Source organism: Humulus lupulus, chromosome 3, assembly GCF_963169125.1.
Source record: "Humulus lupulus chromosome 3, drHumLupu1.1, whole genome shotgun sequence".
NCBI lineage: Eukaryota > Viridiplantae > Streptophyta > Magnoliopsida > Rosales > Cannabaceae > Humulus > Humulus lupulus.
The window spans coordinates 202,150,485-202,168,052 of NC_084795.1; the positions used below are offsets into that span (position 1 = coordinate 202,150,485).

Genomic DNA, 17,568 nt, shown 5'->3' on the forward strand with positions numbered 1-17,568 from the left:
AAATTTTTTGAAAAGCCATTACACTTTAACCATTTTTTGTTTTCCTCTAAAAGTTTTCTATTATCCTTATACATATTTAAACTAACATTTCAATATTCAAAACAATATGGGCATTGCATGTTGCCCTTTCCCAGATTGCATCAAGATGCCAAAAAGTTTATAACTTCTGTTTGAAAACACATTTTTTCGATTTTCAAAAGTCTAAACTCAAGTACTCATCTAGAACTATGCAAACATACAAAATATTTCCACAAATAGAGGTAGTAGGGTACGACCTGACCCGTTGGAAGTCAGGTTACAAAAACTTGGCAGCATGCATTTTTACACATTTTAGCAAATCTAAACACAACTAACAAAACCTTAGCCACATGCATGCATGAAAATCAACAAATCAACCAATCTAACCCTCAAGCATATAATGAAATTCAAAAACTAACAAAACAACATATACAACTAGATCTAACATCAATAACCATAAACAACTCAAAACCAACCAAAAATCAACCTTTGATGGTTCTAGCTTGGAGATAAGATTCCCTTAGCCATTCAAACACTACTACAAAATTGGGTTTTTCCGACAGTTTTTAACTATCGTTATTGAGCAACGACGACACTCGGTTAACTGTCATACTTGCCAATGTCGATGTAGGGTAGGCACACCGACAATTTTTAACTGTCGTAATTACTCTCTACGCTAACAGTTATTAACTGTCGACGTAATTGATCTATATGCCAACAGTTTTTAACTGTCGTAATTGCTCTCTACGCCAATAGTTTTTAACTATCGTAATTACTTTCTATGCCGACAGTTATTAACTGTTGCTAAATATCATATTAGAAATAAAAAAATACCAATTATTTATATAAAATAAAATAACAAAAAAATATCAATAAATCAAAACTATATATAACTAGTATAAATGACTATCCAATCCAAGAAGATGGCAAAAAAATATGAGAGTTTCTCAACAATAGTTGCCTTTATCAACAATCCATTCCCATACAAATACATCTATCTCTCTTGTAAAAATACAAATAAGAGTTAACAAAATTCAATTACATACAACAATTAGTCATCATATCTAAAATTACAGCTACCATTTTAGTTGTTGATTGCACAATCCTCTGATTAATAGATATCACCTTTATCTGGAAAACCAATAATAAAAAAAAATATTAACTTCTAATCGACATAGACAAAAGCCAAAGCAGCTGGATGTCGCAATAATTTTACAAGAAAAGCAAGAAATCTAGAACACTTATAAATATATTTTGATATGTCACATATTAGTATATTACTTACCACTGCTAAGTGTTGAACATGCAAATATGACATAAAATCTAAGTTAAAAATGATGTCATTTTTGTATATTAGGAGTGTTGCTTTTATAATCAATTGATTATAGGAAATATCTGGTGAGGCAAACATATATAATAACAAAACAGGGGCAGGGATAAGCCTTACAGTCTTGTTACTTGAATCTCCAGCCTCAATTTTGTAACTTTCAGATTGAGACTAACCTTATTCACCTTCCAAGCGCAAGAAGATTTCCAAGAGTGAATGTAATTCCAAACGTGATTGGATTAAAGAAGACAAGCACTGATTGTCAAATCTCAAGATTATTCAGTCAATAATCCAAACTCAGTAGCAGAAATTGACAAACTCAATAGCTCATTAAACAATTATCAATAATTCATAATTAATAAGTAAAATTTCTACTTTCAAATAGATCACAAGTAAAAATTAAAACGCAAAGCTGGAATTTGATATCTAGCATCATTAGGAACTATAATAGATCCACAAATTATGTAAGCAAAGAGAAATAACATGCAAAGAATCAAATTAAGAACCTCTTTAATATCACTTATGGATATCACTTATGCTCAATACAAAATATAATGCAAAGATAAATATATACATGCAACAATATTTCTGCTATGCTAACAACAAGACCAAGAAGAACATAATCTAAAAATCTATTTCAGGTCTCCAATCTGCAAATTTCAAACAAAGAAACTTATAGAAAACCTAGATATATAAAAATTGACACAAACTCATAATTTTTTTAGAGTAAAATGAGACCCAAAAAAAATATAATTATCTGCATAATAATGTGTAAGAACCCAATCTCCAATAACATAAACAAATATCCAATCACAAATTCATTTTCCAAACTTTTAATCTCAATATATAAAATCTAATAATCTCACATAATTTTTATCATTTATCCCAATAAAATAAATTCAAATCAATTCAATATAATTAAAACCCAGAAAAAACAACATATATATATTACCTCATACCCACAAGATGCGAGAACCTTGAAACCATTTAACGCAGCTCAGACCCAGATTTTCCAAGAAGTGAAAATAAATTTCTAAAACTCATTCTTCAGCAATTCCTATTAAGATCCATATGTGAGAGAGGAAGAGCATGAGAGAGCCTTAGCCCCGACCTGCGATGCCCAAATTAGCAAAAGAATATAAAGCAAACAATATTGTACTATAGGCCATCTATTCCTTTTTATATATCCTACAGATGAATTTATTTACATTCAAGAAAAATTACAATTCACATCAGCAATCTACAAGAAACTAAGATATGCAAGATGCACATCATCAGAAATCTAAACAAGAAACCAAATTAGAATAAATAAGATGAGTAATAAGTCACTAAGATAATCTTTACAATGACAAAGTAGTGCATCATTTGTAATTCAACCTTATTTTCATAGTCACCAGGATATAGAAAAATAAATTAATTTATTCACCATGGATATATGTATGTTTTCACAATGCTAATACATATATATATGTAAAATGGTTCAACTTTCCCAATTACAATTAATTACCTTTCCTCATGTTTCTTGAATGGCCTTGTGCGCTGACTGCAAGTTAAAAATTTGAATCCTTGATGGATGTACTCAGTAGAGTGCTCAGTAGAATGGCCTCGTTCAAATTTTCATGAGAGATGTACTCAGTAGAGTGCTCTTCACCATAAAAAAGATGCATATACAGAGGATGCTTTGTGCTTTTTGGCAGCAATGGTGTGACTTCAGACTGAGAAAGACAAAATGAGGGGATTGAGAATAAATAAAAAAAGCAGTTTAACTTTTTTAAAAATTACACAAATATGTATTTATGTATCTAAAATGGCTTGAGAGATTAGGGTTTCACGTTCGGGAAAGAGGCAAAGAGATGAGATGTACATTTGGGGAAAATAGAACAGCAAAAAAGAAAAAAAAGTTTTGAGCTGAAATGGGTGAGAAAAAAATGAATCCCCTAAGCCCCACGGTGGAGAAAAGAGAGTGGTAGAGCAAAGGCTAAAGGGTGAGAAGTCTGTTGGGAAGAGACGTGCAACGACGATGGCATGGAAAGTGAGTGGCGGAAGTTTGGGATGCAGATCGAAGATGAGGCGTTTGAGTTCAGTAGTGTGAGGAAGGAAGAGCCTGGTTAGGGATTAGGGATTCAGAAAACCCTTTTCAATTTCTAATTGTTTTAGTATTTTTTCTTTTTGGTAATTTCATTTGCCGCCCACTTCTTTCATTTTCCGCCTAAACCTTTCATTGTATTACACTTTATAAAAAAAAAAATTCGTGTCTTTTTTATTTGTATGTATCAATAATGCTTCTAATAATTTGTCAAAAAGATAATGCTTCTAATAATATTATAATATACATATTTCATGTTAATTATTTTTAGTTTTAAAAAGATAAAAACACATATTTTTTTAATATCTCAATATGTATTAGAATTAATTTTTTTATTTAACTTATAATTAAATGGAATTTTGGTCCAATTATCCTAGCTAAAAGAATATCTGCCAGCATTGGTCTTAAATTAATTGTCGGTATTGGGGTCAACGACGACAATTTTTATTTGTCAGCATTGATCTCAAACAAACTGTCGGCATTGGGGTCACTGGCGATAGTTTTTAAATTTCGTCATTGGTCTCAAATTAACTGTCGACATTGGAGTCAATGGCGATAGTCAAAAGCAATGGTGACAGTTATTGACTGTCGCTGTTGGTTTCTATGCCTACAGTTTTTAACTTTCGGCGTAGAGTCACGCCGACACTACAAGAAAAAACAGTATTCATAACACTTAAAAACTGCTAACCGGAACTATTGATAACACTTCCGAAAATGCTAACATAGCCCATGTTATTAAAAGTCCAGTGATTTCTATAACAATATTTGAATGTTATGTTCAGTGTTATCTTAAACTATTCAATAACACATTTTTAGGTGCTATAATATTCAAATAATAACATTTAGATAGAGTTCTTGGTTATAAATTTGATGTTTAATCTTATACTTTTTTCATAACACTTTTCAACTGTTATATTTGATTATTTTGATAGCATTTTTAATTTGTTATATTATATAAATCAGAACGATTTTTTACGCTTATAATATGTTTTTAAATCATAACATATAGTAATAAAATTTTAAATTTTATTTTGATAAGTATACTTATATGGTTTTTTTATAATTAAAAGATTTTCATTATTGTATTTTGATAAAAAAAATTTAAAATTAATCATAAAATGTAATTCTCAATAGATTGATAAACCATAAGTATTACATTAAACAATAACTAATTCAAACCATGAATATGTCTACTTCATGAGATCTTAGTTCTAACTTAAGTTTGAAAGCATAACAGAATAAAGTTTTATAATCTTGAACAATTTTTACTTCAAAAATGAAAAATAGAAACATTATAAGATACACAAAAGTAAACCAAACTTGCTCCATCCTTCAATTCATCATCCTTTGTGCACTTGTCTTTGTTGTGAGTCCATTTGCTTAGCTACAACAAAATTTAAATAATTAATGCTTCAACTTAAAGTTATAGTAAACTAAAAGAGTACATAAAAAAAGTTAATTACCTAATTATAACTTTATCAGCTGACCATGCAATTATATATTATAACTTTATTTTGCATCTATCTTGTGTTTAATATAAGAAAATAAAACCTAATAAGTACCAAGAATTTGAATAAATGTTTATGACAAACAAAAGTCAGTTGTCATCGAGACAGTACCTGAGGCCTGAAGCATCATACTGTAAAGAGGCCTCAATAGCAGCATCATTGTATTCAGTAACAGGAGAAATTATTGGCTGGGTCTGGGGTGGAGTAAAGAATGGTACACTGCTCTCTTCTCGAGGTGGGAATTCAACTCCAGCAGCCTGTGATATATATTTATACATAGATTACTTAGAATACTTTATTATAAAAGTGAGTTAAGAAATCAAAATAGGTTCCTTTCCAAATACTGTAGTAGCACATTAGCTATAAAAACTCTAAATAGAAAAAGGAACACATAGAATTAATACAACCCATCCAAACACAGACACAAAACATTCATCATAACTTAAGCATCAAGGACAACACTAAGGGATTCAACTTCAGCATATATATACCTTGTAGGCTAGTATAACCATGTATAACTAACATTCACATTCATCTGCAACCCATGCTATTGCATATCTCACATAAAGCAGAAAGCAAAAAAAAAAGGTTGATCATATGATATTTACACTTTAATCAACTTAAATAAGCTTTTGCCCAAATGCCTTGGCTGACGAAGTAATTAACAAGAGAAAATTGTGTATCAAGCTTAACATGCTAAAATAACATTTAATAAACTAACAACCTTCAGTTCATTATATGCTGCATAGTATTGAGGATATCTCCCCTGAGGTCCCCCGAAGGCTTCTTGCCATGTGTCAATTAGGATTAGTATCTTTACCCTCACATTCAAGTCTGGCTGCAGAATTTAAACAATTGCATCGGACAAGTTAGATTTAATAGGAATGCATAGGAGAGATTCACAGTGAAAGGACAAGTTAAAATGGCATAGGAGTTCAATATCTTCCCCAATTTAGTTGAAGCAACTGCTTATGAGCAAATAAAAAGAAAAGGCCAGTTAAGCAGTGGCTGGACAAATTTAAATATATGTAGGCAACGAATGAAAATAATATGAAGTAACTCAATTTCTTAATTGAATGAAGGTGAAATAAAAAAGCTCAACACCTTGAATTTGATCCAGACTAAGTGTTTCTAAGTTATAATATAGTGGCCAAAGTTATAAATAAAAAGTACAAGAATCTATACACACATGTTAATGAAATTAACACATGCCTACAACCAAACAAGGTCAAAAGTCCACTAGAAGTACAGGAAGCATTGTGCCAGATCCATATATATGTAGTATTGAAAAAGAAAGATTCACTAATAATATTAGTGAATGTGTTTTTATTAATTGCTGTACATGGTATTACTCACTATTATAAATATGCCTTAGTTTCTTCATCTTGTACTAGTTACCTGTTGGTGTCTATAGCCCTTGTTCTAACCCCAACTTTAAAGCCAACTTTAAAGCTAGATATCAGCCACAGAGAGGCCTTTAGTGCTGCTACAAAGAATGTGAGACACCATTTAGGATTCCTTAATTATAATATACTTAATAAGCTAGCTATAACAAATAAAAACACTTAGTGACACTATAATAAATAAGAGTTCAAGCAAATGTTTCACAACTGTTAATGAGACAAGAAAACAACAACTGAACAAAAACCTGAACACCAGGATGTGTCTCATGCATGAACTCAAACAATTTGTTCACAACAGTTTTTAGGAACTTCCAGTGAGCTCTTAGAAACCTCGGGTACTGTCCAACAACATACCTGCAGAAAGAGAGGAGGATTATGTACAAGATTTCAAAAAAGTATTGGTTGTATACCTCCAACCAAGTTTCTCATAGTTCTCAAATTTACACATGTGACTATCTTTGATCAGAATAAACATTTTTTTGTAGTCAAAACAGAAATGCCAAGTAAACTATTATCACAACTAGGGAGGTGGGACGTAGACAATATATCGAGAAGTAAATAATGAGTTTATAGTTGAATCAGAAAGTATAAGCAGTGACCACAAATAGAAAATGAGTAGAAATAACATTTATAAGGTAAGTTAAAAATGTACCTGTTCTTCCATCATCGAACCAGATATAGACCCTATTGCCCAACATAATGTGTTTAAGTTGTTCCAATTCCAATCCTCGCCACTTAATTGTTTGCTTAGCTTCTTTAGCATCTGCATCATACAAGAAGAATAGACAGCATAAGATAGAAATTATAATGAAAATAATATATAACACAATCAAATGACGCATTTTCTCTGCAAGTGTCTGACAATATAGAAACAAGGTGTTCCATTATAATTATACATGCAGAAAATAATTTCAATTGAATGGCCAATAAAAGAAATTCCCCACTCATATTTTTCCTCAAGCTATTCACTATCAGCAGCCCCCAAACTGCAGCCACATGACTAAAAAGAAATTTCCACTCAAAATAGGTCACATCATAACAGAAATATTATTAGATATAAATATAAATAAAAACTATAGCTAACACAAGCTTGTACTAACTTTGGTACAAATAGAAAACATGAAAAATATTTCAATACATTTACTACTTTATTTTCCATAAACCCATGCCAGTTTTTCCGTGTCCTCGTGATCAAGATGTGACAAATATATCAAAGTCTCCCTCATGATCTGTAACAATAATAGACCATAGAAATTTGGTTAAGGAAAGTTGCCATAATAAATAAGAGTTCAAGCAATTTTATACCTTAATTCCCTTTATTACATCCTCAAGAGTAATAACCTGTAACAGAGACAAAAAAAAATAAGTCTGGATTAATAAAAAAAATGTTTTGCAACTGTTAATGAGAACACAAAATTGTAGCACCACCAAATTGCATTATTTAACTTTTTTATTTCTGTATTAGTAATTTATTTCCCTTTTGTAGAATAAATAAAAGAGATCATGTTGGACTTCACATTAATCAATATCTGAAACCAAAGTTAAAAATAATCACCTCAATTAAAGTAAGTCCAAATGGCTCAATGAAGGCTGGATTTATGAAAAGACCCTACCAAAGCAGAGATACTCAAATCAGGTTGAAAAACATACCTCCTAGATAAAAGAAGTGATAGATTTCGGGGACACACGCACACATATGATATGTAGCTTTGTTTTTGCTGCTAGACAATAGATTTCAGGGACATCAGATTGCTTATGACGTTTAGGATATGCAACTTGACCATATAGATCATATTTGTCAATCAACTTAAGAATTGAAAGAAGCACAGAGCTATTTGTGCTAGGCATTTCGTCAATATTTGTCATGGTTTCCCATTATTAGCGTCTGTATCAATAGGAAAACAAAAAGTGAGATTGCTAGGAAGTCATGTAAAACTATTGTATTTAAAGAAGAAGTTATGTAACAGGAAACAAAATTCTAAAAATTACACACGATATAGATAACAGGAAACCATTAAACCAGTAGCTTGTATGCCATTACACAAGTTCAAATTATAAGAATAAATAAAAGTGAGATCAAGAAAAAGCTCAATATGGAATATAATAATATTTTCTAGTTATAAATTAAAACAGATAAGTTGATAAAACTATATAAAAAACAAGTTCAAATGGTAAATTGAACAACACGAGTTATGCTCAAAGCTTTCTCTTTTCCAATCCCTAACTGCAGTCACCATCAAGATTAGAATACATTATTAATGTAATAGAAGTTGAAACCAACCAGAACTAACCTTTGAACAAACATCATCAGATGCCCCAGACTGCTTGAAAAGCTTTCCAAAATAAAATGGTATCAAGTCACTAATGGACACTCCCCTAATAACTATACAGTGTCAGATTGATTTTTCAATATAAGAATATCACCTAAAATGGTAATGGCTAAAGAGCTACAAGTGAAAAGCTTCATCAAATATGTTTAATAAAAATAACTAATTGAATTAGGAAGCTAACCAGTACACCCAAAAAATCGTCAATGTTATGTATCCAGCATTCCTAGAAAAGGACTCAGCAAGAGACTTCCATGACCCATCCAAAGTTAGCATCCTTGCTATAGATATGCCAACCTAAATCATTTACTATAAATAAGAATTCAGGCATACAATGGAACCATGAAACACATAAATTTTACTAAAAGGAGCAAGAAAATTTCTTTAGCTTGTGAAATAGAAGTACCTGAACAGAAGATAGACCCATATATTTGAAGCTTCTTCACTGATGAAAAGACCACAAGCAGTAGCCATAAGCAGCCAAAAGTAAATCCACCTACAATGAGATTAAAGTGAGATTAACCCCATATTTCAAAAGTGCAAGAGTTAGTGAGGTGCCAGGTTTCTATTGCTTCTGTGTTGTGCCCAGTCTGTGAGCAGGTGGAGGAATCGCATCAGCACCTTTTCTTTGATTGCTGGTTTTCCTAGTAAGTTTGGGCTCTGCTTAAAGGGTGGCTGGGTTCTGGTATTTGGCCTCTTCAGTATGTTGGCTGGAAAGAGTGGTTAGATAGGAAGCCTAAGAGTTTTCTGCACAGCTTTTCTATTGCTGTTTTGGCTGCTGCGGTTTATGGTGTGTGGTTTAATAGGAACTCTCGCATTTTTTTTGTCTGTTCCTATACTCCTTTGTATATAGTGAGGTTGATTAAGCAGGCTGTGAAGTATAGATTGAATGGTAGGCTGAGTCAAAAAGTCCTAAGGCAGAATTGCTCTCTAACTGCTCTTATTAAATGTCTATAATCTGTTAGCCTTTTGAGTTGGTTTTGAACTGGTTGTATTTGTTTGTTTTGGTGCAATATATTCCTTTTTTCATAAAAAAAAAATAAAAAAACTTGACACATGATTTTTAACAACTTCAATTAGTGCCTGAACAAATCAATATATGGGAATGAGCATACATAAGATGCAAAAATAATTATATAAATATGACTCATTGAGATTCATCCATACTTATTAAGATATATAGTAGGGATTTTGATTCCAAACAAGAACAAACAGTGACTATTTAAGAAAAATGCTCAACCTGAAGCTAAAAACACACATGTATGTATATATAAATCATCCAACTAATCCCCAACAACCCATAAATCATTTACTTGTATTAAAGCTGTTTGTTGAAGTAAGAACTAAATAAATTGATAAGATAAGTATATTTGTTCAAGTAAAACTGAAATAACCCCAAAAAAATCAAACACCAACTCTAATGAATGAAAGCCAAGGAAGAAAGAGCTTACCCCACAGCTCAACAACATTTTCCAATTTCTAAAAACAAAATCTGAAATAGAATTGAATAAAGAGAAGTTAGGGCAAGAGATTGAAATAAAATAGAAAGATTCAGATTTTACCCAAAATTGCAGAAAAAAAAGATGAGAGACTTGGATTTCTAGGAGAAAAATCTAAAATGACAGAGAGTAATCTATATTCATAATTCCACTTTGGTTAGGAGTGCCCAGCAAGAGTAATAGTTGCACACTTAATTGCTGTAAGTATAGAATGAATACTTCTCATAAACTTTGGAAAACATACATATTCATATTGACAGTCCTTATTCTTAACCAATACCCTAAATGTGATTGATTCAACCCTTTTTTTTAAGTTTGCTACTATGTAGCAATGAGAAGCTTATGTAAAAACAACAATTTTTTTTCTTTGTCCTTAGGCTCTCCTAATTGTACAGTTATCTTTGGCCTCCATAGCATGCAGTTATATTTGGAGTTTTAGTGCAAAATTTTTCCAACTAATCAAATCAAAAGTCGTCTCATCATTTCACAGAGCTTTTTCATCAATAAATTGAAATGAATCAACCAATTACTAGTCATATAGTCGCTGGTCTTTTGAGATAATTTAGTACAGATATAACAGAATTAAGGTAGGAATAAAAAAAAAATGATACCATTTTTAAATTTTCTCACCCTAACTACAAAAATAATGCTACTAAATAAACACATCAAAGATTTTTTTTGTAAGTAACACATCAATGATTATCAATGGGCATAAGATCATTCAAAGGTGCTTCCAATAGAAAACTTACTAATTTCCAAGAAATGTGGATACATTGTTGCTGCTACTTGTTTTATATTAGAATCTAATTGTTTTATGTAGAGAAAGACAACAATTCTCTTAGTTTACTAAAGACAAGCTCATTTTGAGCATATATGCATATCAATATATATTCAGTGTATTTCATAGGCATACAAAATTATGAAAATATACATGAATTAATGTCATCAGCGCATTTTGGACACAGATCAATCCACATATACTTGGAACTATAATGTTTAAAGTATAGTGATATTTAGAGTGCAAACCAACAAAAACAAAATAACTTTCAATCTCTATTAAAATTTGTAAAATCGTGACACATTTATCAAACATATAATTCTAAGTGAAAACAGAGTATGACCTTTGATAATTTGTTTAAAAAAAAAATCATTACTAGTAAGCTCACCTTCTCTTTATTTTCAACATTATTAAAAGTTTAAAACATGACCCTTCATGATCCAGGAGCTAAATTTTGTTTGATAATACCCAAAATTCTCCTTGAACAATAAACCAAACAGCAATAACAAAAAAAAATAAGAAATTGGTATTCCTTTGTATGAAAAGAACTAGAACTAAAACAATTGTACAATGTAATTTTATACCTTCATTCCCTTTATTACATCCTCAAGAGTAATAACATGTAACAGAGACAAAAAAAAATAAGTCTGGATTAATAAAAAAAAATTTTTGCAACTGTTAATGAGAACACAAAATAGTAGCACCACCAACACAAAACATAGAACATCAAAAATCAATATCATTACTCAGAGCAACATATACGCTACTTGAGAAACCTCCATTGGATCTTACCATCTCAAGCTCCAAGAACACTAATACAAAAGCCTCGTGGACTAGGATTGTTATACAACCTGAAGCACATAAAATATTTGTCTTTCATCTGCATTTCTTTAAGTTCTTGTGTAATTAGTTGATAGCAAAAAAGGAAGTCAACATTTTGATGCTATTATTGAGAGCTTAAAGAAAGCTTCTAGTGTTCAGTCATGGTGACCACCAGAAGAAATGCTCCACATAACGTGGCTTCTCCTCCCAGAGTTGAGGGAGGAGAATCCAGTCGACCACCTCAACCTGAATACCTGGAGGTGGCCTGGGAGGATTATGATGAAAATGATGATTACGACAGCGAAGATGACTAGTTTTATGAGGATGATTATCCTCAGCCCATGGACATGAAGGAGTCGCCAGAGGTAGTGGCTCTCAAAGAACAAATCACCACTTAGCAACAAAATATTGATGCCAAAGAGGGGAATATCGCCGCCCTGCAAAAGATGGTTAACACCATGAGGGCGAATCTGGCAGCCCAAGAGCTAGAGTGGACCCCCATGGCGAGATACCACCTAGGAACCAGCTGGGATGCCACCTGTGCAACCAGATGGAAGGACGTTTGTTGAACGAGTGGGTGTGCCTCCTCAGCACCCCACTGACAGGGAGTAAGGTCCACCAACTGGCGTACCACCTGCGCACCCTGTAACATCTCGTGTTTTGAACACCTGTTAGTAGCTGGTTGGAGCGGGTGAAGAATTATGTGAAATATTATTTTGATAAATGAGATTATATGAAATTATGATGATTCATGAATTTTTATTACCGGTTTGATGATCCAGTAAAGGATCCAGCTTTATGCAAAGAGAGATTGGTCTCAGACCAAGGAACAAACCCAAATGGGAGAAAAATATTGGATTAAATGACATAGGAAATACTATGGCATAAAAATATTAATTGTGTCTGGCAATTGGGACTTTATAGTCTAGCCCATAAGTTTAAGAAAAATTGATTGAGGTTTGAATTCCAATAACCGAGCTTAAGAATGAGAATGTCTTGCTCGGGCCACTAAGGGCACATTGGTCAATTTGATAAAATTACCTAAATTATACGATATGTGAAAAATTTATTTTTGGGTCACATTAAATTTAATTATTTAATCTTGGAGATATTTAAAAACTATAGTTTAAAAGTTAAAGGAAAATTAGAGAACAAAATTCCCAAAGGGCCCCTTGATCCCTTAAATGTGAGGTAAAATAAACGAGGACATGAAAGTAAATTCCAAGGGTAGAGAGAGAGAGAGAGAGAGAGGAGTGGGCAGCAAGGCTAGGTCCCAAGGCTCTCAAGAGCTAGGACACATAACCCAAAGAGAATAGGAATATTCTTACCCACTCACAAGCAAAGGGTGTAATCGTTGTTTTGTTTTTTCTCAAAACAATTTTTCCTACCATTTTATTCCCCAAAACCGAGGCACCCTCTTCCCCTTCCCTAATCATTTTTTTTCTAACTCTGAAAAACAAAAATCAAAGGATCTCTCACTTCCTATCATTTCGTTTCACTCTCTTTCTCTCTCAAGGAGAGACTCCATTGAAGCTAGTGTTCAACCCTAAGTAAACCGAGTTCAAGGTAAGTGAAATCCTCTCTTGTGATCCATTCTTCTCCTTCATATTCAAACCCGAAACCCTAGCATTCCTTGTGCATGCATGTGATCTAAAATCCATGCATGGCCTTGTTCTTGTGTTCTTGGGTTCAAGAGAAGCCTTACTAGTCGAATGTCCAAGTTGAGTATCATTGGGATCAAATAAAACAAGGTAAGAGGTTATTGTGAGCTTGCTTGTTCTTGTCCCTCATATAAATTTCTTTCTACCCTAATCCTTTTCTTAAAATCTGCATGTGGGACTTGGGGCTCGGTTTTGGAGAGTTTAGAGCACCAAAGGAAGGTTTTTAAGAGCTAAGGAACACATCTCCAAGCTAGGGCTTCGAAAGGTAGAATCTATGGTTGAGTTCTTTATGTTTTGTGGTGATTCTTGTAGATCTGGTTGTATAGGGTGTTTAAATAGTTTTTGAGATAATTTTATTCTTAAATTTGAGATTTATGTGTGGTATGATGATTTTCATGCATGCATCTTGCTAGGGTTATGCTAGAAGTGCTTATTGATGTTAGGTTGTGTAAAAATGCATGCTGCCAAAATTTTGTGGTCTGGCTTCGAAAGGATCAGATCACACTCTACTGCCTCTGTATGTGAAAAATATTTGTGTATTTACATATCTCTTTGTGAGTACCTGATGATAGGCTTTGGAAAATTGTAAAAAGGTATTTTTAAACCCAATTTATGAACATTTTGGCATTTCGTTGGAAACACTGTAAAATTTCTAGGCAGCATGCACTGCCTAAATTGTTTTGACTTTTGAACGAGTTTTACTAATAATGATTTTTTGAATTTTGGTAGGTTTTTATTTTAAAAATTCATAAGGGTCACTGTAAAATTTTAGGGGAAAATGTGTTAAGGTGTAAGAGAGGTGATTTTTCAAAATTTTCCCTAGAATCTGGAAACAAAACTTCTGGGCAGCAAGCACTGCCCAGATTGATTTAAACATTTTTTTGAGTTTTATTATTCCAAAAATTTAAAATTTTTTAAGGAAACTAATCTAGACATGTATAAAGATCCCTGCAAAATTTTAGAAATAACTGGGCTACGGTGTAAGATAAGTAAAATTTCAAAGTTACCTTAAAATCAGGGAAATTTGAATGACTTTTTCCTTCCCAAATATTATGTAATTTTGAGAGGAATTAGTTGAGATGTGTATAAATAATTCTGAAAATTTTTAGAGAAAAAAGTTTCATGGTTTAAGAGAAATAATTTTTCGATGTTTTCCCTAAAAACTTAAAGGTAGTAATTTCGAACCTTAACGAAAAATTATTTTTGGGAGGTTATTTCTCTTTTCCTAAAAGAAGTTCTGACGCGAGGATTTCGCCTAGTTCCCATCCTTATGAAACAAAACACGTGAACGATAGTTTAAGAGTTTTTTCGCAAAACTCAACTTAGGGCAAAGGTTTAAAAAGGAGATTTGACCCCTTAAATTAAATAGTAGAAGTAAAGTTTTGGAAATGAGAATAAATAATCCTTTTTAAAGATAACTAAGGATTTGGAGACTTAACCAATCCCAAATCAGCTTGAGTTAATTTAGAAGTTGATTTTTTCCATTTTTAAGTTAAGGGCACAATTGCTCTTCCTTTAAAAAATAACGTAAAAAGATATCCTACGTTATGGATAAAGATTGTAAGAATGGGAGTTGGGTTTTTGTAGAATCTTTAAGAGAACGAGATACCATTGTCATATATTATTTGTCAAGGGTCAAAAAGTGATATTTTGGTAAATGATAGAAAACAATAAATTTTCAAGAGAGGGCGACAAGTTGGTATATTCCTAAGTTAGGAGATGAGTAGAACTCCTTTTTCCATAAATCCAAATACGAGTTATCTGATAAGAGAGTTCTCTAGTTAATGAATATTAAGATGCACGACATGGAGAGAGTGTTGTAGTAAGGCCGATTTTCTCATGTTACTATAAAGACTGAAACGAAATTCGGCCATATACATTGTAAGGAGTATAAGAGGCTATAGTATAGAGTCTTTAAGAGAACTTTATTGCATGTAGCTATCATAGAATATTATCTATAAGAGTATGGCAGAGTTTACTCCGAATACACTGTATTTATTACAGTAACTGCGAAAGGAAAAAAAAATAGTGGTGTTAAAGATTCAGCTGGGAACTAAGTACTTGATGTAAGTTAGCCTTTCTCTTTCGTGGCTACAACATGAATATAGTAGTGTGTGCTTGTAGTAGTAGATTACACTGGTTTTGTTTGGGTCATTAAGACCAGGGTATGCTTAATGCCTACTCTTGCAATGCTTTGGCATTCTGCAGCTAAATTGTAAGTAGGTTCGGGTTGGAACCAGAAGCCTAACATAAAATATTCCAGGTTGGAGCCAGGACATGGTAAGTATATAGTCCGGGTTGGAGCCAGGACATGATAAGTATATAGTTTGGGTTGAAGCTGAACAATTGTAATATAGTCCGGACTGGAGCCAGGGAAATGGTAATATGGTTCGGGTTGGAGGCAGGACATGGTTAAAATATAGTTTGGGATGGAGCTAGGACAACGGTAATATAGTCCAGGTTAGAGCTAAGAGATAAATGTTGGAACCAGGTTTAGGCCCAAATCCCTTGTTGTTGATTAATTGAGTTGTTAGGATATGTGTTATACATGTTGAATGTTCTGGGATTTTCTGAGTGCAGGTTATCATGATATTCGTAATGTTGTTTTCTAGGAACAGTCAAAGTATATGATTATGATTTGGATATTGTTTGAGAATTGTATTATAGGGTTGTGATTTATCCAATACCCTAATGATCGTTAGTGGTAACGACCTTAGGGCAACCTGCTACTGGGTTTAGTATATTTGGGTGGAAGGATATTCTTACTAAGCGTTTTCACTTACCTAGTTGTTTCATTTTGTAGGTAAGTGCAAAAGCAAAGTGGAGCAGTGAGCGCAGAAGTCTGCTTGTCGATATGTACATGTGACCCGACCTGGGGAGGTTTTTGATGGAACACCATTTTGAAAAGAAAATCTAGGAGATTGTTATTTCTTTTACGACATTTGTTTTGCTTTAACTCTGTAAAAGAATAGTTGTTATTCTATTTGCTAAATTAAAAGTGTGCGCACTCGCTCTTTTAAAAGTTTTTTTTATATGGATTTTCGGTACAATTAGTTAAAAGTAAAAAGTTATAAATTTTTTCTTTATTTGGTCTTGTATGTTTTGAGGGTCGCTACACACCCAGCTGGAGCTAGAGCCCCACCTACTCCATAAGATCGTGGTAAGAGAAAAGCTAATGAAGATCTCGCACAAGGGAGGAAGAGAACTCGTCAAGCTTCCGAGCCCATTCAAGCCTTAAGATGGGCCAATGATAACCAAGGGTGCGGAGCCTGAGGACACCACTAGGCAGCTAGCATCCACGGTGCTCGGGGAATTTTGCCCAAGCGTGTTGCAACAAATCGTTTTAGGCCTAGAGGTGGTTTCCCACCAACACCTCGCCAGCCTCCAAAAAGGCTAGCCCAGGTGTCAACCGGAGAAATGTCTCCACCAACCGAGGACAAGGAATTAGTGTCTCGGTCAATCATGAATACATTCACTCCAAGGGGGAAACAAAAGTAGGATACCATGAGGACGGTTGTTGCCACCAAGCAGAACCTGATGTATGAGATGACTTGAACGCTCACAGAGGCAGGACAGCTCCTAAGGACTATCTTGGGAGAAGAAATCATCCAGATCTCCAAGATGACCTTAATGATCGAAGGAGACAACACCTGGCACAAAGTGGAAACCAAGACTGCGACCCTCTCCATGTAGAGTTAGAGAATTTGTAAAGGATAATGCTTAAGATATCTCGGAGACAAGGTCATGACTCCGACTCAAAGATGAAGATGAGGAGCCTTGTACTCCCCACTTTGTGGAAGCCCCATTGCCTTGAGGCTTCAAAATTCCAAACATCGATTTGTATAGCGGAGGCATGGACCTAAACGACCATCCCTCGATGTTCAATATTCTGATGTCGGTTCACCACCTATTCGAAGACCGTAAAATCTACATCTTCCCATTGAATTTGGCGGGACTAGCAGATGAGTGGTTCAATACATTCACTCCTGGCACCAACTCTCTTCCCCCTTCCAAAGACAATTCATAGCTTCTCGGAAGGTGAATTTTGAGGTCAACGCTTTCGCCAACATAAAGAAGGGACCACTTGAGACCCTTAATGCCTACATCAAACACTTCACGAAAGAAGCAGCTAGGACCCA

At 33.4% G+C, this 17,568-nt stretch overlaps 2 long non-coding RNA genes across 2 annotated transcripts; both read right to left on the reverse strand.

Moving 5' to 3' along the window:
• Nucleotides 1-895: 895 nt before the first annotated feature.
• On the reverse strand, nt 896-2,938 carry LOC133821497 (uncharacterized). Its single transcript, XR_009887625.1, has 3 exons — nt 2,853-2,938; nt 1,522-1,600; nt 896-1,149 (listed from the first exon to the last, which is right to left on the reverse strand). It is a non-coding gene; the product is annotated as an uncharacterized LOC133821497 (long non-coding RNA).
• Nucleotides 2,939-7,516: 4,578 nt separating this feature from the next.
• On the reverse strand, nt 7,517-7,940 carry LOC133821498 (uncharacterized). The gene is made up of 3 exons (XR_009887626.1): nt 7,898-7,940; nt 7,648-7,683; nt 7,517-7,571 (listed from the first exon to the last, which is right to left on the reverse strand). It is a non-coding gene; the product is annotated as an uncharacterized LOC133821498 (long non-coding RNA).
• Nucleotides 7,941-17,568: the final 9,628 nt, after the last annotated feature.